At 28.9% G+C, this 24,079-nt stretch overlaps 1 long non-coding RNA gene across 3 annotated transcripts in view; it reads right to left on the reverse strand.

Moving 5' to 3' along the window:
* Positions 1-24,079, reverse strand: part of LOC139425001 (uncharacterized) — a 168,263-nt gene that overhangs the window by 31,858 nt on the left and 112,326 nt on the right. For 2 of the 3 annotated variants that reach the window (XR_015431392.1, XR_011636152.2), the window contains exon 5: positions 3,948-3,980. This is a non-coding gene — a long non-coding RNA (uncharacterized LOC139425001). Of the gene's footprint in view, positions 1-3,492; positions 3,981-24,079 lie in introns of those variants that run through there. The other variant, XR_015431391.1, reaches the window with a different exon arrangement.

Here is a 24,079-nt window from a genome sequence, read left to right on the forward strand (position 1 = left end):
ATATTTCGTTGTCAAAAACACTATTTTGATTACACAAGATAAATATTTCCTTTTTCGTTGGCGACAAATGGAAGAGTGACACAATAAATTTTGATCTGAAAGTGTAAATTGATGTCATGTTTATTTAAGGGTTATAGAGAGGGAATGACAATAAATTTGACTTAATATATCGAGATATGGATTTTTTAAACACAATTCACCCAGCCAGTTCGAGGATAAGAGACCTTTCAAATAATACATTGTTAATCGAATACTTAAGATAAAGTAAACTTTCTATTAGCCGCAAGGTTTCGTTAAAAATAAGGTTAAACAAACTGCGTTTTTCGTTGGTAAATTTCGAATGAATTAGAATATTATTGATATCATGGATGTTCTTTTGAATTAATTTAATTCAATAATTTTAAGATAATTTATTATTGCTTTAATTTTAAGGGATTTTTTCAGGAATTTTTAAAATAATGAAAAAAGTAATGTCGTATTGAAATTCAGAAAAAAAAGCTGGTGCTGTAAACAATGAAATAGAAAGAAAAAAAAAGCATAGTAATTTTAATTTCATTTTATCATCGTCGTGAAAATAGCCGACCCAATTTTGAATTTACGACAAACAATGCTCAAATCCGTAGCCTTGTAATTTCGGAACCAATCCAGAAGACAAAGGTACTTTTGGATCAAGTATTGGGATAAATTTTCCTTAGCGGAGGAGTTTTTGATTTCACCAACCCACATTGGCGTTACATGCAGAGAGAAACAACAAAACCTCCCACAGTAAGTCTGAGGGTTAGGGGACTCTAACCCACGATCCGTCTACCACTGAGGTATACACTAATTACAGTCAATTGAAACAAAATTTAATAAAGCAAAATCTTTGATATGATTTTGGGTGTTAACAGGCACGAGGTCTAATTTCCATTTTTCTTCTTCTTTTTGCATGCTGATAATCAGATTTTATATTCATTATCATTTATTTATTTTAAGTAGCTCTCACGTTTATAATCGCAGACGATATTTGTGCATAGGCACAGTTAATTGAGTTTTTTACCTCATGAATTAAAAAAATTACCGAATAAAAATCTATTTCGATGAATCAATTCTCAATGAATTCTTTTACAATTCAAGTATATTTCTTAGCTTTTATTTAGTATTTTTCTAAAAGAAATGTACAAAATGGTATTCAGCAGAAAAGCTAAAAATTAACAAAAATAAACTTAAATTAGTATTATTAAAGGAATTATTATGATTTACTTATTTCAACGTAAAAATATTTTAAAAAGCGAATAGATAATTTAAACGAAAATAAAATTAAAATAAACATAAGAAAAACTAAATAAAATAAAAATAAACATAAGAAAAAATAAAATAACTTAAAAAAATAATAAAAATAAACTTTAAGTAGTACTATTTTATTTTATAACTGTCGAAGAACAGCCGATCCAATTATTGAATTTACAACTGTTCAACAAGTTCAACTCAGTAGCCTTGTAATTTTGAACCCAATCCAGAAAACAAGTTAACTCTTGGTTGGGAGAAATATGCCTTCGTGTAGGACTTTTTTTGACGGAACTAACCCACGTTTGCGTTACACGATGCGGAGAACCATGAAAACCTCCCACGACTAGCCTGATGGCAAGGGGACTCTAACCTATGATCCATCCACCATTGAGAACATTTTACGTCAGCACTGAGGGAGAGAGCCGGGTGCGGAATTCGTATCAACCAGTCATCGCTGAGTTTTGAACTCAGGTTTCCTCATTGGGAGGTGAGCACATTATCCCTTGAACCACCACCGCTCAAGCAGTACTATTGAAAGAATAAGTATGATTTAATTATTCCACTGTAAAAAAATCTTGAAAAGCGGATAAAAAAACTTCAAACAAAAACAATAAAAATAGTAATAATTCATATTTAATGGAAATTTAAGTTAGAATAATAAACTGATAAAAAATGGTTACATTTATTTCACGATAAAATACAATTTTACCAAATTGTTGTATAATATAAAAATTTTCAAATAAGTTTTTTTCAAAAAAATTCAATAAAACAACAAAAAAACTGTTAAAATTATTTCCGCAAAAATCTCCCAGAATATTTCGAACTTACAACTAAGTTTCAATGCCATCGTTTTAAATGTTAAAAACATTCGCAAATCCTACTATAAAGCTATAGCAGGACTTTTATCTTTTGCCTTTCAACCAAAGGAATTTTCTTCCTAAATCTTCCAACCTCCCCTTTCTTCACTAGAAACATCCCCTTAAAAAAAAAAAAAAAAAAAAAGGAGAAGCAGGAGAAACCGCCAGTATCAGCCCCTTGGTTACAAACATCCTTCCATCTTTCTTCCAGTGGGTGGGAAAGTAGGGGGTCATGCCCCTTGCGAAACAAACAATCCTGGACCTGATCCCTTGGTCAGAAGGTAGTGTTGCGTAAATTGATGGATTACACTGGAGATTGCGCCCGGGGGGATAGCGCCCTGTTTCTTTCTCTCTCTCTCTCTCTTGAATTCAGCATCTTCTTTTTCCCGCCAATCCCTCTGGGTTTGCGCTCTTTATTCACAAAATAAAGATTTTTTCACAAACATTGAGAATGTCTTTTTTTTTATATACTTACAAGATATTTTTTAAATTTAAATTTATATTTATTTAAAAGGAGCATTTATTTATCAGCTTTATCAATTTACAGAAATTTTATAACAAGGAGCATCTTATTTATGCTCTCAGAAAAATCGATTAAATATTGAGCAATCCATAATATGAGTATCGATAATATAGGTATCCATAATATAGGTAGTCGGCGTAGAATCATAATAGGGTGGAAAATCGCAGAAACCTTACTATGTTTTTAAAATGAACGACGCTTCCATTCAATTTAACACCCTATCTAAGTTGTTAAATTGTTTTGTTGAATTATTACATTGCATTATCAAGTTTAACCCTTTGACACTGATGGGATACCGGTGTCCCCTTTATATATATATTTTTCCTCACTCATTTTTTTAAAATTTAATAACATAATGAATACATTTCGTTTTGAAATTCATTGCTTTTTATATAGTCACAAAATTTCGTTAAAATTTATGAAATTGCGATAAACACTTAAAATTGAACACTTTATCGAAGTAAAAGAGATATTGAAGCTAAATTTAGTAAGGAAATGTTGCGTTTGCAGTACCGTTTTGTTTGGAACATTCGACCCAAAATTTAATACCAGCCTTTTTTATAATATCCTCTGTTATCTCGGATTAAAATTTTTAAAATGCATTTTTATATTAAAAGTTACGTCTTTATGTTACAAATCAGGGGTTTCCAACTTACATGAGGCCGGGGGCCGCTATTTAAAACACCAGTCGAATGGTGGGCCGCAACTTTACCAAAATTTTATATCAGACTCTTTTATGTTTGAAGGAACATTAAATATTACAATCAGATTTTATCAAGTTGTACAAAACAAAAGTATGGAATTACAAATCAAAATAAGAAGTAGATTTTTACCTGAGAATTATTTTTTTTTTTTGCACCGTTGGTATGTTAAATTTCACAGAAGCGAAGAAATTAGGCTTTTTTTAACGAAAGAAAAGTATTTTAAAACCATAAAAAAAATTTAAGAAAATTGTCCCCAAAAAGATAACAACTAATATATTTTGATTCGCGTGCCACCAAAAAAAAAGGTTTCGCGGGCCGGACGTGGCCCACGGGCCGCCAGTGGGTAACCACTGCTATAAATGAATTAAAAGATAGTATGTACAAAACAACAAAAGAATGAAATTTAAAATTTAAATGGATAAAATATAAATATTCAATACAAAATTTGTAATTATAAATACTTTAAGTTTTTATTGCAAAGTTATTTGTTTTAAGGCATCACAAACATAATTAACTTCAAAAATTATGGAGTTGTTCAAAGGCAACTCTAACATATAAGTGTGTTATTTCAAAGAAAATAAAACATTATCTTACCATTAAAAAGAAGAAAAACGTCTGCCATTTGATCTGGAATAAAAAAAATAATACAAGCAATTAATATAAATGCTTAATACAAATAATATTTAAATAACAATACATTAATCTGTAAGAGCAGATTCGTTACCAGGTTTAAAGACACAACGTAAAAGTAAATAATTATAGATGCAATGTTCAAGATCAACAAAAAAACAAAATAAATGATAAATTAAGCTTTAAAATGCATCCCGGAAACTTAATGACATAACAGACTAAATTTATTAAAAACTTTTAACGATTTTAATTACAGAATTCATCGTAGCTTATTAATTTACATAATTCTTTTAGGTAATTAGGAATCCCAGCGCGGCAAGGCATCGAAAAGATGGCGACCCGGTAAATTTATTAATGAGTTTCTTTTATTCGTTGCAAGAGAGAAAATATTTTAAAACTTTTCCAAAAAATTAAATCAAATCCGGGATCGTTTTAGGACTATATTTCCTTATACTTTTTTTCCCAAGAAACCGCTTCTTTTGTTTCTTGGGTTCCTTTTCAAGCGAGAAATATGTAAAATTGGAAACGAAAGACTGTTAAACATCAAAAAGAAAAGATATGAAAAAAAACTTAACTAAGAGAGGCAGAACTGAGATGCCTTTCATCATACATAATGCATAGATGTAGATTTTTTCCCCAACGAAATATATTTGGACTCATATTAATATGAATGAAAGCGCAGAGAAATATCGATGATATTTTAAATCTTCTGGAAAATTGGAAGAATTTTGAAGAAGCAAATATCATGCTTATGTTTTTGAAAGATTTCTTGTTTCGGCAGTCTAATGTTCATTTTAGATTTTCAACCTTAAGTTTTATACGACACATTCGCTGAATTTTAAATTTGAAGAAAACATTGAAATAAAGTTCGTAATTTATCCCGATTATATTATGATAAAATATATTTGAGCGATGATGAAATAGTTACGAGGATTATTTATCTTTTCTTTCTGCATTAAGCATACTGAAACATAAAAGATTGCTATTTATAAGTTACAAAAGTGAAATTCATTTTATGCCCTGAATAAAAAATGGAATCATTTTAAAATAAAAACTGACATTTTATAACCAACAAGGAAAAGATGGACATTTCGGGTTAGGTCGGAGGTTTCAGGGTTCGAATCCCAGAGGTGGCTGGACGATGGGAATTTCGCATTCGGTTTCACTGAACACAGTGCTGACGAAAAATATTCTCAGTGGGGGCATGGATCTCGGGTTAAGAACCCCCTTGTTGTCAGGATAGCCGTTTTAGGGTTTCGAGATTTTCCTCTCCATGTAACGCAAAGGCAGAAATTTGCCTTCGTGGAGGACTTATTGCTTATAGTTCCAGCAATAAGTCCTCCTCGAAGGCAAATTTCTCCCACTGCTTGGTACAGCAGTTCCTTTGTCCTCTGAATTGAGTACAAAATTACAAAGCTACGAAGTTGAGCATTGGTTGTCGTAAATTCAAAAATTGGATCGGCAGTTCGACGACGGTTATAAAATAAAATAAAATTATTACCATGAGAACCGTGGGGCTTAGGGGATAATGCGTTCGCCTCCTAATGTGGTTGACCAGGTTGATTCCTGGCGGTGTCTGGTTAATACGAATTCTGCACCATATCGTACCGACCTCAAAGCTGACGTAAAATATCATGAGTGGTAGATGGATCATGGGATAGAATCTCCTTGCCTCGGGTTAACATTGGGGGTTTCGTGGTTTTCCACTCTATATAACGCAAAAGCGAGTTAGTTTCCAATAAAAGTTTAGTTTGTTTAGCAAGTTAGGTTTTCTTATTTTATGAAATTCGTTTTATTTACTGAACTTGCAACTTAAATCCATTATAAAAATATATGATTAATCTTCAAATGGAATAATTATACATTTTCAAAAAGTCGAATTAATTAATAACCCTCTCAAATTTAGAAACCAGCGTAGTTTAAAAATGTCTCAACCAAAAGTGTTCAGTTCAGTTGAATTACTTCTAGTTTATAGATGTCTTCAGAACCCTGGACAATAGCAGGAAAATAAAAATAATGAAAAATATTCATCACAGTGCTAATAAAAAAATATTTATAAAAATGGTGCTTTTATGCACCATTTTCTGAGAATAGATTATAATTTTCTAATAAACCTGGAAAGAAAAAGTAAAGTAATTTTCAAAAGAAAAATTGGAAATTTCACAGAAAATTGGAAAAGATTAAGTAAAAAAACATTTATGTTTCAAAAAAAAAAAAAAAAAAAAAAAAAAAAAAAAATTCTCGTCTTCAAGCTAAAAAATAAACTGCCACTCTATTTCTTTCGCATGTGAAATATAGAATCAATTTAGCCATTTATTGAAAATGGAATAAAATTAATGCCATTTTTAAAAAAGAAATATAACTTCAGAAAGGTTTAAATAACTCAATGTGAATAAGTAACATATTCAATTCATTTCAATTACTATTCCTATTACGAACAAAAGATATCTTTCACATATTCGGTTTGAAATTTTTTGTTTTTAATAAAATTAGAATTTACATTTTATTAGATAGCTAAATATACAATTTATTACACAGTTATATTTACCTTTTATTACATAGTTATATTTGGTAACGAGGAAAATGCATTGAATGTTATAATAAATGGTAAAATCTAATTTGGGTTTGGAAAAATACGCGAATTAGAATGTTATTTCAATGTTTACTTAGGCAATGGATATTTGTTATAAATAAAAATAGAATAAAAAATAACAATTATTTAATTTATTTCTAATTATGAAGTATCTTGAAAAGTAACAATTAACGATGGGTTAAAATTAAAATTCATTTAAATTCCATTAAAATTTATTCGAAATTCTGCATGTTTGTTTTGATAATAATTTAGTATTATCAAAACAAAATAATAATTTACAATTAAACAGTAACAAACGAACAGAATAAAAATTACTAAAAAAATAATAATTTTTATAATGATTTTTGTTTTGATAATAAATTACGATTTCCAAAATATCCTGTTGATCGATTGTTATAAACTGCAATTATAATAAAAGAATTTGCTTTTTAATCTTATCAAATTTATCAAAATATGAAAGAACTTGATAAAGTGAGTTATTTAAAATTATTACAATACAAATACAATAAACCGTAACTTTAAAATTAATTTTAGTTGCTTATTGCTATTGGTAGATAATTATATTATTTATAAACCATAACTAAATGAAGTAAAATCACATTTTCTTAAAAAATATTTTAATGCAATTGTTATTTAGGTTTGAAATGAGAAAAAAAAAGCTTAAAAAGAAGTTCTATTAGTAAAAAAAAATTTTTTTATTTGTTTTAAGTTGGTTAAATGAAAGGATGAAAAGGTCTGAATACTACTAAGCATTAATAAAAAAAAATCAAATGTTGTGCATGTGTGTTTTAACACAAAACTAAAAAGGGAAATTAAACAAAATTTAAAAAAAAAAAAAGGTAAAAAAGAGTATAATAGTTTTTTGGAGCCAAGGGAACCTAATTTTTGGGAAGAACATAATTATCCTGGGTAGACAGTCACATCTTTTATAACTGTTATTAAAAAAAAAAAAAAAAAAAATCTGGGACGAAAAGGGTTAAATTACTTCATCTGTACTCACTGACTAGTAGTTTATCTTGTTACGATAAATTTTCGATTTCGTACTTTATTCAGATGAGGTATGACTAATTTTGATACTTAACCCCTTAACGATCGGTCAATTTTCAAGAAAACGGTCATAAAAGTGCCTATTTTGCCAAATACACGCATTTTATTAGTGCTGACATATAGTTTAAAATAAACTAACTAGAAAAATATGTGCGTAAAATGAGAAATGAAATGTTATCCGGGCAGAAGAAATGTATTAGTTTTATTCTTATTGGCGCGTTACTACTGAACACTCTAGCCCGGAAATATCACGGGAGCGAGAAATAGAGGGCGAAACCTCACCCCGTCATTTTCACGGGAGCGAGAAGGAGAGATTTTCAGGATCGGAAAGGTTTCGTGTTTTCGTAGCACTTGCAGGAAAAAGGTAAGATTGACCCACTCATTTCTAGTGCTTTTTCCAACGTTCTGGGAAACTTTCTACTTAAGGTTGGTTTTCGAAAGCAAAAACTAGCACTATGGGACGTAGGATTCAACTTTGCTACACTGCAAATTAAACAATTCATCATTTTCCCCTTAAATAATCCCTCTTCTGATTAAATCCAAGCAAATATTGTGCATGCGAAAATGCGTGTAAGGTCTTCAAATATGAAAATACACAGTGAAGAATATAGAATTTATAACATTTGTTTCTCAGATCAGTTGTATACGGTAGGCAAATCCGAATTTTTCCTATATTTTTTCTATTAGGCAGACATTTTCATCTATTTATTATTGGTTTTTGATTGTAGTACACACAGCTATAAAGCAAAGAAGAAAAAAAAAGGGAATACAGCATAATTGAAAGTATACAAATGACATTTTGCACATTTCTATTAATTTGTGCTTTATTCGCATTTTCTTTCCTTAGCTTATATAGCTCAAAATATACCCCATACTTTTTTTGCACACACAACTGTATCAGGGGCTTCCGTGGCCCGGCTCCTTCAGAGAAAATGACAACAAAATTAATTATCGCAATACAGACAGTTTTGAAAGTTTGAGGCAATCCTCAACATCGTAAGTAATAATCTTCAGTCTTCATCTCTTGCATATAAAGAATTAAATAATTATTAAACATTTTATTTAAATCTTTAAAACTGTTGAAAATTATGTTGCTTCGTTTCAAGAATTACGTTGATAATTAATATTTTACTCCTTTTGCTCATAGTCTCTAACACAAGTAATTTAAAACTGTTTAAAGAAGTTAAAAAAATTAAGGCACTACGCTATATCAAGAATTATGTTGCTAATGTAGTTTTATTCATTTTGCCCCTAGTCTCTAACACAAGTAACTTAGAACTACACAGTACACGAAGTTAAATAATTATATCACTGCTCTATATAAGAATTATGTTGATGATGTATTTTTATCCAGTCTCAACACAAGTAATTTAGAACTACACAGCACACGAAGTTAAATAATTATATCACTGCTCTATATAAGAATTATGTTGATGATGTATTTTTAACCAGTCTCTAACACAAGCAATTTAGAACTACACAGTATACGAAGTTAAATAATTATATCACTGCTTTATATAAGAACTATGTTGATGATTTTATCCAGTCTAACACAAGTAATTTAGAACTACACAGTGCACGAAGTTAAATAATTATATCACTGCTCTATATAAGAATTACGTTCATGATGTATTTTTATCCAGTCTCTAACACAAGTAATTTAGAACTACATAGTACACGAAGTTAAATAATTATATCACTGCGCTATATAAGAATTACGTTCATGATGTATTTTTATCCAGTCTCTAACACAAGTAATTTAGAACTACATAGCATACGAAGTTAAATAATTATATCACTGCTTTATATAAGAACTATGTTGATGATTTTATCCAGTCTAACACAAGTAATTTAGAACTACACAGTGCACGAAGTTAAATAATTATATCACTGCTCTATATAAGAATTACGTTCATGATGTATTTTTATCCAGTCTCTAACACAAGTAATTTAGAACTACATAGTACACGAAGTTAAATAATTATATCACTGCGCTATATAAGAATTACGTTCATGATGTATTTTTATCCAGTCTCTAACACAAGCAATTTAGAACTACATAGCATACGAAGTTAAATAATTATATCACTGCTTTATATAAGAACTATGTTGATGATTTTATCCAGTCTAACACAAGTAATTTAGAACTACACAGTGCACGAAGTTAAATAATTATATCACTGCTCTATATAAGAATTACGTTGATGATGTATTTTTATCCAGTCTCTAACACAAGTAATTTAGAACTACATAGTACACGAAGTTAAATAATTATATCACTGCGCTATATAAGAATTACGTTCATGATGTAGTTTTATCCAGTCTCTAACACAAGTAATTTAGAACTACATAGCATACGAAGTTAAATAATTATATCACTGCTTTATATAAGAACTATGTTGATGATTTTATCCAGTCTAACACAAGTAATTTAGAACTACACAGTGCACGAAGTTAAATAATTATATCACTGCGCTATATAAGAATTACGTTCATGATGTATTTTTATCCAGCCTCTAACACAAGTAATTTAGAACTACATAGTACACGAAGTTAAAAAATTATATCACTGCTCTATATAAGAATTATGTTGATGATGTATTTTTATCCAGTCTCAACACAAGTAATTTAGAACTACACAGCACACGAAGTTAAATAATTATATCACTGCTCTATATAAGAATTATGTTGATGATGTATTTTTAACCAGTCTCTAACACAAGCAATTTAGAACTACACAGTATACGAAGTTAAATAATTATATCACTGCTTTATATAAGAACTATGTTGATGATTTTATCCAGTCTAACACAAGTAATTTAGAACTACACAGTGCACGAAGTTAAATAATTATATCACTGCTCTATATAAGAATTACGTTCATGATGTATTTTTATCCAGTCTCTAACACAAGTAATTTAGAACTACATAGTACACGAAGTTAAATAATTATATCACTGCGCTATATAAGAATTACGTTCATGATGTATTTTTATCCAGTCTCTAACACAAGTAATTTAGAACTACATAGTACACGAAGTTAAAAAATTATATCACTGCTCTATATAAGAATTATGTTGATGATGTATTTTTATCCAGTCTCAACACAAGTAATTTAGAACTACATAGTACACGAAGTTAAATAATTATATCACTGCGCTATATAAGAATTACGTTCATGATGTATTTTTATCCAGCCTCTAACACAAGTAATTTAGAACTACATAGTACACGAAGTTAAAAAATTATATCACTGCTCTATATAAGAATTATGTTGATGATGTATTTTTATCCAGTCTCAACACAAGTAATTTAGAACTACACAGCACACGAAGTTAAATAATTATATCACTGCTCTATATAAGAATTATGTTGATGATGTATTTTTAACCAGTCTCTAACACAAGCAATTTAGAACTACACAGTATACGAAGTTAAATAATTATATCACTGCTTTATATAAGAACTATGTTGATGATTTTATCCAGTCTAACACAAGTAATTTAGAACTACACAGTGCACGAAGTTAAATAATTATATCACTGCTCTATATAAGAATTACGTTCATGATGTATTTTTATCCAGTCTCTAACACAAGTAATTTAGAACTACATAGTACACGAAGTTAAATAATTATATCACTGCGCTATATAAGAATTACGTTCATGATGTATTTTTATCCAGTCTCTAACACAAGTAATTTAGAACTACATAGCATACGAAGTTAAATAATTATATCACTGCTTTATATAAGAACTATGTTGATGATTTTATCCAGTCTAACACAAGTAATTTAGAACTACACAGTGCACGAAGTTAAATAATTATATCACTGCTCTATATAAGAATTACGTTCATGATGTATTTTTATCCAGTCTCTAACACAAGTAATTTAGAACTACATAGTACACGAAGTTAAATAATTATATCACTGCGCTATATAAGAATTACGTTCATGATGTATTTTTATCCAGTCTCTAACACAAGCAATTTAGAACTACATAGCATACGAAGTTAAATAATTATATCACTGCTTTATATAAGAACTATGTTGATGATTTTATCCAGTCTAACACAAGTAATTTAGAACTACACAGTGCACGAAGTTAAATAATTATATCACTGCTCTATATAAGAATTACGTTGATGATGTATTTTTATCCAGTCTCTAACACAAGTAATTTAGAACTACATAGTACACGAAGTTAAATAATTATATCACTGCGCTATATAAGAATTACGTTCATGATGTAGTTTTATCCAGTCTCTAACACAAGTAATTTAGAACTACATAGCATACGAAGTTAAATAATTATATCACTGCTTTATATAAGAACTATGTTGATGATTTTATCCAGTCTAACACAAGTAATTTAGAACTACACAGTGCACGAAGTTAAATAATTATATCACTGCGCTATATAAGAATTACGTTCATGATGTATTTTTATCCAGCCTCTAACACAAGTAATTTAGAACTACATAGTACACGAAGTTAAAAAATTATATCACTGCGCTATATAAGAATTACGTTCATGATGTAGTTTTATCCAGTCTCTAACACAAGTAATTTAGAACTACATAGCATACGAAGTTAAATAATTATATCACTGCTTTATATAAGAACTATGTTGATGATTTTATCCAGTCTAACACAAGTAATTTAGAACTACACAGTGCACGAAGTTAAATAATTATATCACTGCGCTATATAAGAATTACGTTCATGATGTATTTTTATCCAGAATCTAACACAAGTAATTTAGAACTACATAGTACACGAAGTTAAAAAATTATATCACTGCTCTATATAAGAATTATGTTGATGATGTATTTTTATCCAGTCTCAACACAAGTAATTTAGAACTACACAGCACACGAAGTTAAATAATTATATCACTGCTCTATATAAGAATTATGTTGATGATGTATTTTTAACCAGTCTCTAACACAAGCAATTTAGAACTACACAGTATACGAAGTTAAATAATTATATCACTGCTTTATATAAGAATTATGTTGATGATTTTATCCAGTCTAACACAAGTAATTTAGAACTACACAGTGCACGAAGTTAAATAATTATATCACTGCTCTATATAAGAATTACGTTCATGATGTATTTTTATCCAGTCTCTAACACAAGTAATTTAGAACTACATAGTACACGAAGTTAAATAATTATATCACTGCGCTATATAAGAATTACGTTCATGATGTATTTTTATCCAGTCTCTAACACAAGTAATTTAGAACTACATAGTACACGAAGTTAAAAAATTATATCACTGCTCTATATAAGAATTATGTTGATGATGTATTTTTATCCAGTCTCAACACAAGTAATTTAGAACTACATAGTACACGAAGTTAAATAATTATATCACTGCGCTATATAAGAATTATGTTGATGATGTATTTTTAACCAGTCTCTAACACAAGCAATTTAGAACTACACAGTATACGAAGTTAAATAATTATATCACTGCTTTATATAAGAACTATGTTGATGATTTTATCCAGTCTAACACAAGTAATTTAGAACTACACAGTGCACGAAGTTAAATAATTATATCACTGCTCTATATAAGAATTACGTTCATGATGTATTTTTATCCAGTCTCTAACACAAGTAATTTAGAACTACATAGTACACGAAGTTAAATAATTATATCACTGCGCTATATAAGAATTACGTTCATGATGTATTTTTATCCAGTCTCTAACACAAGTAATTTAGAACTACATAGTACACGAAGTTAAAAAATTATATCACTGCTCTATATAAGAATTATGTTGATGATGTATTTTTATCCAGTCTCAACACAAGTAATTTAGAACTACATAGTACACGAAGTTAAATAATTATATCACTGCGCTATATAAGAATTACGTTCATGATGTATTTTTATCCAGCCTCTAACACAAGTAATTTAGAACTACATAGTACACGAAGTTAAAAAATTATATCACTGCTCTATATAAGAATTATGTTGATGATGTATTTTTATCCAGTCTCAACACAAGTAATTTAGAACTACACAGCACACGAAGTTAAATAATTATATCACTGCTCTATATAAGAATTATGTTGATGATTTTATCCAGTCTAACACAAGTAATTTAGAACTACACAGTGCACGAAGTTAAATAATTATAACACTGCTCTATATAAGAATTACGTTCATGATGTATTTTTATCCAGTCTCTAACACAAGCAATTTAGAACTACACAGTATACGAAGTTAAATAATTATATCACTGCTTTATATAAGAACTATGTTGATGATTTTATCCAGTCTAACACAAGTAATTTAGAACTACACAGTGCACGAAGTTAAATAATTATATCACTGCTCTATATAAGAATTACGTTCATGATGTATTTTTATCCAGTCTCTAACACAAGTAATTTAGAACTACATAGTACACGAAGTTAAATAATTATATCACTGCGCTATATAAGAATTACGTTCATGATGTATTTTTATCCAGTCTCTAACACAAGTAATTTAGAACTACATAGCATACGAAGTTAAATAATTATATCACTGCTTTATATAAGAACTATGTTGATGATTTTATCCAGTCTAACACAAGTAATTTAGAACTACACAGTGCACGAAGTTAAATAATTATAACACTGCTCTATATAAGAATTACGTTCATGATGTATTTTTATCCAGTCTCTAACACAAGTAATTTAGAACTACATAGTACACGAAGTTAAATAATTATATCACTGCGCTATATAAGAATTACGTTCATGATGTATTTTTATCCAGTCTCTAACACAAGCAATTTAGAACTACATAGCATACGAAGTTAAATAATTTTATCACTGCTTTATATAAGAACTATGTTGATGATTTTATCCAGTCTAACACAAGTAATTTAGAACTACACAGTGCACGAAGTTAAATAATTATATCACTGCTCTATATAAGAATTACGTTGATGATGTATTTTTATCCAGTCTCTAACACAAGTAATTTAGAACTACATAGTACACGAAGTTAAATAATTATATCACTGCGCTATATAAGAATTACGTTCATGATGTAGTTTTATCCAGTCTCTAACACAAGTAATTTAGAACTACATAGCATACGAAGTTAAATAATTATATCACTGCTTTATATAAGAACTATGTTGATGATTTTATCCAGTCTAACACAAGTAATTTAGAACTACACAGTGCACGAAGTTAAATAATTATATCACTGCGCTATATAAGAATTACGTTCATGATGTATTTTTATCCAGCCTCTAACACAAGTAATTTAGAACTACATAGTACACGAAGTTAAAAAATTATATCACTGCTCTATATAAGAATTATGTTGATGATGTATTTTTATCCAGTCTCAACACAAGTAATTTAGAACTACACAGCACACGAAGTTAAATAATTATATCACTGCTCTATATAAGAATTATGTTGATGATGTATTTTTAACCAGTCTCTAACACAAGCAATTTAGAACTACACAGTATACGAAGTTAAATAATTATATCACTGCTTTATATAAGAACTATGTTGATGATTTTATCCAGTCTAACACAAGTAATTTAGAACTACACAGTGCACGAAGTTAAATAATTATATCACTGCTCTATATAAGAATTACGTTCATGATGTATTTTTATCCAGTCTCTAACACAAGTAATTTAGAACTACATAGTACACGAAGTTAAATAATTATATCACTGCGCTATATAAGAATTACGTTCATGATGTATTTTTATCCAGTCTCTAACACAAGTAATTTAGAACTACATAGTACACAAAGTTAAAAAATTATATCACTGCTCTATATAAGAATTATGTTGATGATGTATTTTTATCCAGTCTCAACACAAGTAATTTAGAACTACATAGTACACGAAGTTAAATAATTATATCACTGCGCTATATAAGAATTACGTTCATGATGTATTTTTATCCAGCCTCTAACACAAGTAATTTAGAACTACATAGTACACGAAGTTAAAAAATTATATCACTGCTCTATATAAGAATTATGTTGATGATGTATTTTTATCCAGTCTCAACACAAGTAATTTAGAACTACACAGCACACGAAGTTAAATAATTATATCACTGCTCTATATAAGAATTATGTTGATGATGTATTTTTAACCAGTCTCTAACACAAGCAATTTAGAACTACACAGTATACGAAGTTAAATAATTATATCACTGCTTTATATAAGAACTATGTTGATGATTTTATCCAGTCTAACACAAGTAATTTAGAACTACACAGTGCACGAAGTTAAATAATTATATCACTGCTCTATATAAGAATTACGTTCATGATGTATTTTTATCCAGTCTCTAACACAAGTAATTTAGAACTACATAGTACACGAAGTTAAATAATTATATCACTGCGCTATATAAGAATTACGTTCATGATGTATTTTTATCCAGTCTCTAACACAAGTAATTTAGAACTACATAGCATACGAAGTTAAATAATTATATCACTGCTTTATATAAGAACTATGTTGATGATTTTATCCAGTCTAACACAAGTAATTTAGAACTACACAGTGCACGAAGTTAAATAATTATATCACTGCTCTATATAAGAATTACGTTCATGATGTATTTTTATCCAGTCTCTAACACAAGTAATTTAGAACTACATAGTACACGAAGTTAAATAATTATATCACTGCGCTATATAAGAATTACGTTCATGATGTATTTTTATCCAGTCTCTAACACAAGCAATTTAGAACTACATAGCATACGAAGTTAAATAATTATATCACTGCTTTATATAAGAACTATGTTGATGATTTTATCCAGTCTAACACAAGTAATTTAGAACTACACAGTGCACGAAGTTAAATAATTATATCACTGCTCTATATAAGAATTACGTTGATGATGTATTTTTATCCAGTCTCTAACACAAGTAATTTAGAACTACATAGTACACGAAGTTAAATAATTATATCACTGCGCTATATAAGAATTACGTTCATGATGTAGTTTTATCCAGTCTCTAACACAAGTAATTTAGAACTACATAGCATACGAAGTTAAATAATTATATCACTGCTTTATATAAGAACTATGTTGATGATTTTATCCAGTCTAACACAAGTAATTTAGAACTACATAGCATACGAAGTTAAATAATTATATCACTGCTTTATATAAGAACTATGTTGATGATTTTATCCAGTCTCTAACACAAGTAATCTATAACTTCACAGCCAGCTACGTAGCACAATTTCACAAAATTCAGAATACTTATACAACGCTAAAACTGTCAAGTAATCAATAATGACAACAAATTTCAGGAAAGCAGCCAACCGTAACCATTAATTAAGAGAGTTCGAAACCTTTTAGCCAAAATTTTTTGTTCTTCCTCTTCCAGGCCACTTAAACCAGAAACATCGAATCGATAATGTAGCCAGTTTTGCGTGGGTCTTCCCAATGGCCAACAAATGTGCGATAAGCGAGCAGCTATGTACTCTTTTATCAAGGAACAGAAGTACTTCATAAATCCACTTTTCTCGCAGTAAAGTGATGCTATTAGGGGAGCAGCGAGTTTCTCATAACGGTTTCTCTGCCCTTTTATTGTACTGCATTCGGTTGCAATCTTGCAAGAAGTTGTAAGTACACGAACACATGCGGCTGGTATCGGTCATCGTCGTATCTGCGAAGTGACCGGACTTGATGACATCGTCTTGTGAACCACTGTCCGGTTAACGAGCATCGTAAAGAAACCTTTTAATGCGAGCCAGCATTTTCGTAGAAGGGAACTGCTTTCTCGGCGGTCGTAATTTCGGGTGACGTAGCCACTACCCGAAAGGGATGGATATTTCGTGATGGAGATTGCTATATTTTGTTGATCAGAGTGCAGAATTAAGTTGATATAGCAAAAGAAAAAGAAATTCAACCACTATTGTTTCTTAAAAAAAAAATAATGAAGTATTTTCTGGAAACAACTATGAAAGGAGAAAATATTACGAGTATATTTAATGATGACTCTTTGTATATTTACTATATATAAAAAAACATGTAATATTTACTAATATTTATGTAATATGCATTGAATTAACGGAAAAAATTGATTTTTGTAAAATAATAGATTTTTCAACACATAGAAAATAATTCTGATAACATTACCGTTCTCTATGACAATGACATTTCTGATAAAACAAAAATAATAATTCTTGTTAATAAGACCAAAATATGTGTCATTTAAACCATTCATTAATTCTAGTTTTTAAAATTATAGTCCTTATTACTATACATTTAGTAAAAAATACAATAATGAAAAATAATTTAATAGAATAAATGGATTTTATGCCATGCTGTAAGTTATGATAAAATTACCAAATTTTATCACATATTATATGACCATATTTTATTGTTAATTTTATCAAAATCTTTACCAAAGCGCATCGGTAAAAATTACCGAGTTTTTTTGTGATTCCATAGAGCAAGAAGCACGGTATATTTTGCCATATTCTAGTAATTCTCTCCCATATTCTCAGTGTAAATTGTATACTATTTACTGTATCGACGTAAGATTATTTGACGTTAATCATATCAATTATAATAATTGATATGATTATTATAATTATTATAGGGGCCGGAATAGCCTGGTTGGTAGGGCCTTGTGCCCACGTCCAATAGGTCGTGATTTTGATCTCCACTGGTCGGAGACTCCCCTTGTAGTTAACGGTGACTGGTGCACGTTAAATATGTCGGGTCACAAAAAAAGTATTACGCAAACCGGAAGTTCACATTCTGTTATTTTTATTTATATATGAAATGCCCCAAAGCAAGGAATAAAATCACCACTAAGATTTATTTTTATGAAATGTTATTTTTCTAGATTTATTCTAAATTGAGTATCGATGTGAATTCTATTTTGAGGTCGATAGTTAAATATCTATATTATATAAAACGCTAATACGTACGTATGTATGTATGTATGTATCAATAAAACCGATGATATTTCTTTTCTCGCGCTGGCAACAGTTTTCATTTTTAATTGATTGGATTCGGCGCGCAAGAGCACGTAGTGAGCAACCAGATAACAATAAACAGAGTGAGCATTATCAGGTTGTTCAATTCAGATTCATGCACTAAAAACATGACAATATTTAATTTAAACTCAATTAGGAATTAATTAATTAATTGAAGTGAGAATGCTTTAAAAGGCCGCTGTTGAATTGATATTTTTCTACTGGGAGCTACCTTAACGTCTAAAAAACGTTTAAGTGTTTGTATTGAATGCATTGAATTTTTTTTATATTTCGCGTTTATTTATGCATTGAATTTTCACGCTTTAAAATGCAGAATATTAGTGAAGCAATATTTAATAATTTATTTTGCTAATATGTTTCTTATTTAGCTAATGTTTTGATTTTTTCACCATGTCTAATCTAAATAACTAATATACTTTTTTAAAAGCCGATAAGAGCATTGGTAGAATTCTTCTACATAAGTACAATACTATGTCTTTGATGATAAAATACTATGTCTTTGATGATAATATATTATGTCTTTGTGCTAGAACATTGTGTTCATTGGCGAGCGAGCGCAGCAAGCCATGGTTCACGGCGTGAACCGCATAGGATTGCGTAGCAATTCTCGGGGGTTGGCGAGCGTTAGCGAGAAGGGGGCGGAGCCTCCTAGTACTTTTCATAATTAATTACGCTCGTAAAATCAGACTTTCCTAGATAATACTCCATTTTTTAGCATCGACGATTTAAAAAAATTATATATGGTTATGCTAAAAACAAAGCATTTAACAGAGAATAGAACAACGGACGTGGTCAAAAGCTCACAATTTTCATAAAGAAATCATAAATAAAATCGCAATAACAGTGGGGCTAAGATCATTAAACAAACAAGCTCCTATTCCGTAATTTTCATTTATTTATATAATTTCCTGATGAAATGCAGAAACGCAAGGCAAAAAATCGCCAGAAGGATTTATTTTTAGAAAATGATAAGCTTCCGAGATTTATTCAGTTTTGAATATCGATGTAAATTCTATTCAAGATGGGTATTTAGTAGAGATTTTTCACTAAGTATTATTCTCATAAAATAGCGCGACTACACTTTCTCAGAATAAGAGCCAAATTTTGCTTATAAAATTTCCCATTCTGTTATATTAATCTATTTACTTCCATTTGTAAAACTCCAAAGCAAGGCAGAAAGCCACCAGAAAGTTTTATTTATATAAAATTACATATTTTCCAAGATTTATTACGTTTTGAGTATTGCTGTAAATTTTATTTTAAGATTCATAGTTCGAAAATAGTTTTCACGAAGAATTAATCTCATGAAATAACTAGACTTATCTAAAATAAGAACCACATTATGCTTATAAGTTTCTATTTTATTATATTAATTTATTTATTTCTATATGAAATGCAACAAAGCAAGGCAGGAAGTTTTATTTTTATAAAATAATAGACTTCTAAACATTCGTTTCGTTTGAAGTATCGGTGTAAATTTTATTTTAAGATCGATAGTTAGAAAATAGATTTCACAAAGAATTATTCTCATAAAATAACTAGTCTTGACCTAGGAAAAGAATCGCATTATGATTTTAAGAATTTCTTATTCTGTTATATTAATTTATTTATTTCTATATAATAATGCACCAAACCAAGACAGAGAGTTTAGTTTTTGTAAAATTATAGACTTTCCAAGATTCATTCCGTTTTGAGTATTAGCTTAAAAATGCATTTGAGAACCGATAGTTGGTAAATAGTTTTCACAAAGAATTATTCTCACAAAATAACTAGATTAGATTTCCCAAGAATAAAAACCACATTACGCCTGTAAAAAAATTGTGATTCTGTTACACTAAATTGTTCATTTCTATATGAAAAGCACCAAAGTAAGGTAAAAAGTCACTTGAAAGTTTTACTTTTATAAAATGATACCGACTTTCCAAGATTCACTATGTTTTGAGAATCAGTGAAAATTCTATTTTGAGTTAGTAAATAGTTTTCACAAAGAATTATTCTCATAAAATAACTAGTTTAGACCTAGAAAAAGAATAGCATTATGATAATAAGAATTTCCTATTCTGTTATATTTTATTTATTTCTATAAGAAATGCACCAAACCAAGACAGAGATTTTTTTTGATTTTTTTATAAATTTACAGACTTTCCAAGATTCATTTCGTTTTGAGTATTAAGAGTAAAAATGCATTTTAAGACCGATAGTTGATAAATAGTTTTCACAAAGAATTATTCTCATAAAATAACTACTCTTGACCTAGAAAAAGAATCGCATTATGATCATAAGAATTTCCTATTCTGTTATATTAATTTATTTATTTCTATAAGAAATGCACCAAACCAAGACAGAGAGTTTTGTTTTTATAAAATTACAGACTTTCCAAGATTCATTCCGTTTTGAGTATTAGAGTAAAAATGCATTCCAAGACCGATAGTTGGTAAATAGTTTTCACAAAGAATTATTCTCATAAAATAATTAGTCTAGATCTAGAAAAAGAATCGCATTATGATCATAAGAATTTCCTATTCTGTTATATTAATTTATTTATTTCTATAAGAAATGCACCAAACCAAGACAGAGAGTTTTGTTTTTATAAAATTACAGACTTTCCAAGATTCATTCCGTTTTGAGTATTAGAGTAAAAATGCATTCCAAGACCGATAGTTGGTAAATAGTTTTCACAAAGAATTATTCTCATAAAATAATTAGTCTAGATCTAGAAAAAGAATCGCATTATGATCATAAGAATTTCCTATTCTGTTATATTAATTTATTTATTTCTATAAGAAATGCACCAAACCAAGACAGAGAGTTTTGTTTTTATAAAATTACAGACTTTCCAAGATTCATTCCGTTTTGAGTATTAGAGTAAAAATGCATTCCAAGACCGATAGTTGGTAAATAGTTTTCACAAAGAATTATTCTCATAAAATAATTAGTCTAGATCTAGAAAAAGAATCGCATTACGATTATAAGAATTTCCTATTCTGTTATATTAATTTATTTCTATATGAAATGCACCAAACCAAGACAGAGAGTTTTGTTTTTATAAAATGACAGACTTTCCAAGATTCATTCTGTTTTGAGTATTAGTGTAAAAATGCATTTTAAGACCGATAGTTGATAAATAGTTTTCACAAAGAATTATTCTCATAAAATAACTACTCTTGACCTAGAAAAAGAATCGCATTATGATCATAAGAATTTCCTATTCTGTTATATTAATTTATTTATTTCTATAAGAAATGCACCAAACCAAGACAGAGAGTTTTGTTTTTATAAAATTACAGACTTTCCAAGATTCATTCCGTTTTGAGTATTAGAGTAAAAATGCATTCCAAGACCGATAGTTGGTAAATAGTTTTCACAAAGAATTATTCTCATAAAATAATTAGTCTAGATCTAGAAAAAGAATCGCATTATGATCATAAGAATTTCCTATTCTGTTATATTAATTTATTTATTTCTATAAGAAATGCACCAAACCAAGACAGAGAGTTTTGTTTTTATAAAATTACAGACTTTCCAAGATTCATTCCGTTTTGAGTATTAGAGTAAAAATGCATTCCAAGACCGATAGTTGGTAAATAGTTTTCACAAAGAATTATTCTCATAAAATAATTAGTCTAGATCTAGAAAAAGAATCGCATTACGATTATAAGAATTTCCTATTCTGTTATATTAATTTATTTCTATATGAAATGCACCAAACCAAGACAGAGAGTTTTGTTTTTATAAAATGACAGACTTTCCAAGATTCATTCTGTTTTGAGTATTAGTGTAAAAATGCATTTTAAGACCGATAGTTGATAAATAGTTTTCACAAAGAATTATTCTCATAAAATAACTACTCTTGACCTAGAAAAAGAATCGCATTATGATCATAAGAATTTCCTATTCTGTTATATTAATTTATTTATTTCTATAAGAAATGCACCAAACCAAGACAGAGAGTTTTGTTTTTATAAAATGACAGACTTTCCAAGATTCATTCCGTTTTGAGTATTAGTGTAAAAATGCATTTTAAGACCGATAGTTGATAAATAGTTTTCACAAAGAATTATTCTCATAAAATAACTACTCTTGACCTAGAAAAAGAATCGCATTATGATCATAAGAATTTCCTATTCTGTTATATTAATTTATTTATTTCTATAAGAAATGCACCAAACCAAGACAGAGAGTTTTGTTTTTATAAAATTACAGACTTTCCAAGATTCATTCCGTTTTGAGTATTAGAGTAAAAATGCATTCCAAGACCGATAGTTGGTAAATAGTTTTCACAAAGAATTATTCTCATAAAATAATTAGTCTAGATCTAGAAAAAGAATCGCATTATGATCATAAGAATTTCCTATTCTGTTATATTAATTTATTTATTTCTATAAGAAATGCACCAAACCAAGACAGAGAGTTTTGTTTTTATAAAATTACAGACTTTCCAAGATTCATTCCGTTTTGAGTATTAGAGTAAAAATGCATTCCAAGACCGATAGTTGGTAAATAGTTTTCACAAAGAATTATTCTCATAAAATAATTAGTCTAGATCTAGAAAAAGAATCGCATTACGATTATAAGAATTTCCTATTCTGTTATATTAATTTATTTCTATATGAAATGCACCAAACCAAGACAGAGAGTTTTGTTTTTATAAAATGACAGACTTTCCAAGATTCATTCTGTTTTGAGTATTAGTGTAAAAATGCATTTTAAGACCGATAGTTGATAAATAGTTTTCACAAAGAATTATTCTCATAAAATAACTACTCTTGACCTAGAAAAAGAATCGCATTATGATCATAAGAATTTCCTATTCTGTTATATTAATTTATTTATTTCTATAAGAAATGCACCAAACCAAGACAGAGAGTTTTGTTTTTATAAAATGACAGACTTTCCAAGATTCATTCCGTTTTGAGTATTAGTGTAAAAATGCATTTTAAGACCGATAATTGGTAAATAGTTTTCACAAAGAATTATTCTCATAAAATAACTAGACTTGACCTAGAATAACAGTCACATTATGCTTCTAAAAAGTTCCTATTCTGTTACTTTAATTTATTTATTTACATACTAAAAATATCCAAAGCAAGGAAGGAAATGACCAGAAATTTTTACTTAAGAAAAATGACTGATTTTCTAAGATTAATTCCATTTTGAGAATCGGCGTAAATGCTATTTTGGGATCGATAATTAGTAAACAATTTTCTAAGCTAAATCTCGAATTTTAAGTGTTACGAACAAAAGGAAATTATTCATGCAATAAGTTCCTTTTGTTGATCTCTTATTATTTATTTATTAATTTCTATATAAAATGCACCAAAGCCAGGCAGAAAATTTTATTCTTATAAAATAATAGACTTTTCCAGATTGCATTCTATTTCGAGTAGCGGCGCATTTCTGAAACGATTAGATACGTTATTTTTCGCCATTTCGA

Source organism: Parasteatoda tepidariorum, chromosome 2, assembly GCF_982258835.1.
Source record: "Parasteatoda tepidariorum strain Cologne lab strain chromosome 2, Ptep-v5.0, whole genome shotgun sequence".
Classification (NCBI taxonomy): Eukaryota; Metazoa; Arthropoda; class Arachnida; order Araneae; family Theridiidae; genus Parasteatoda; species Parasteatoda tepidariorum.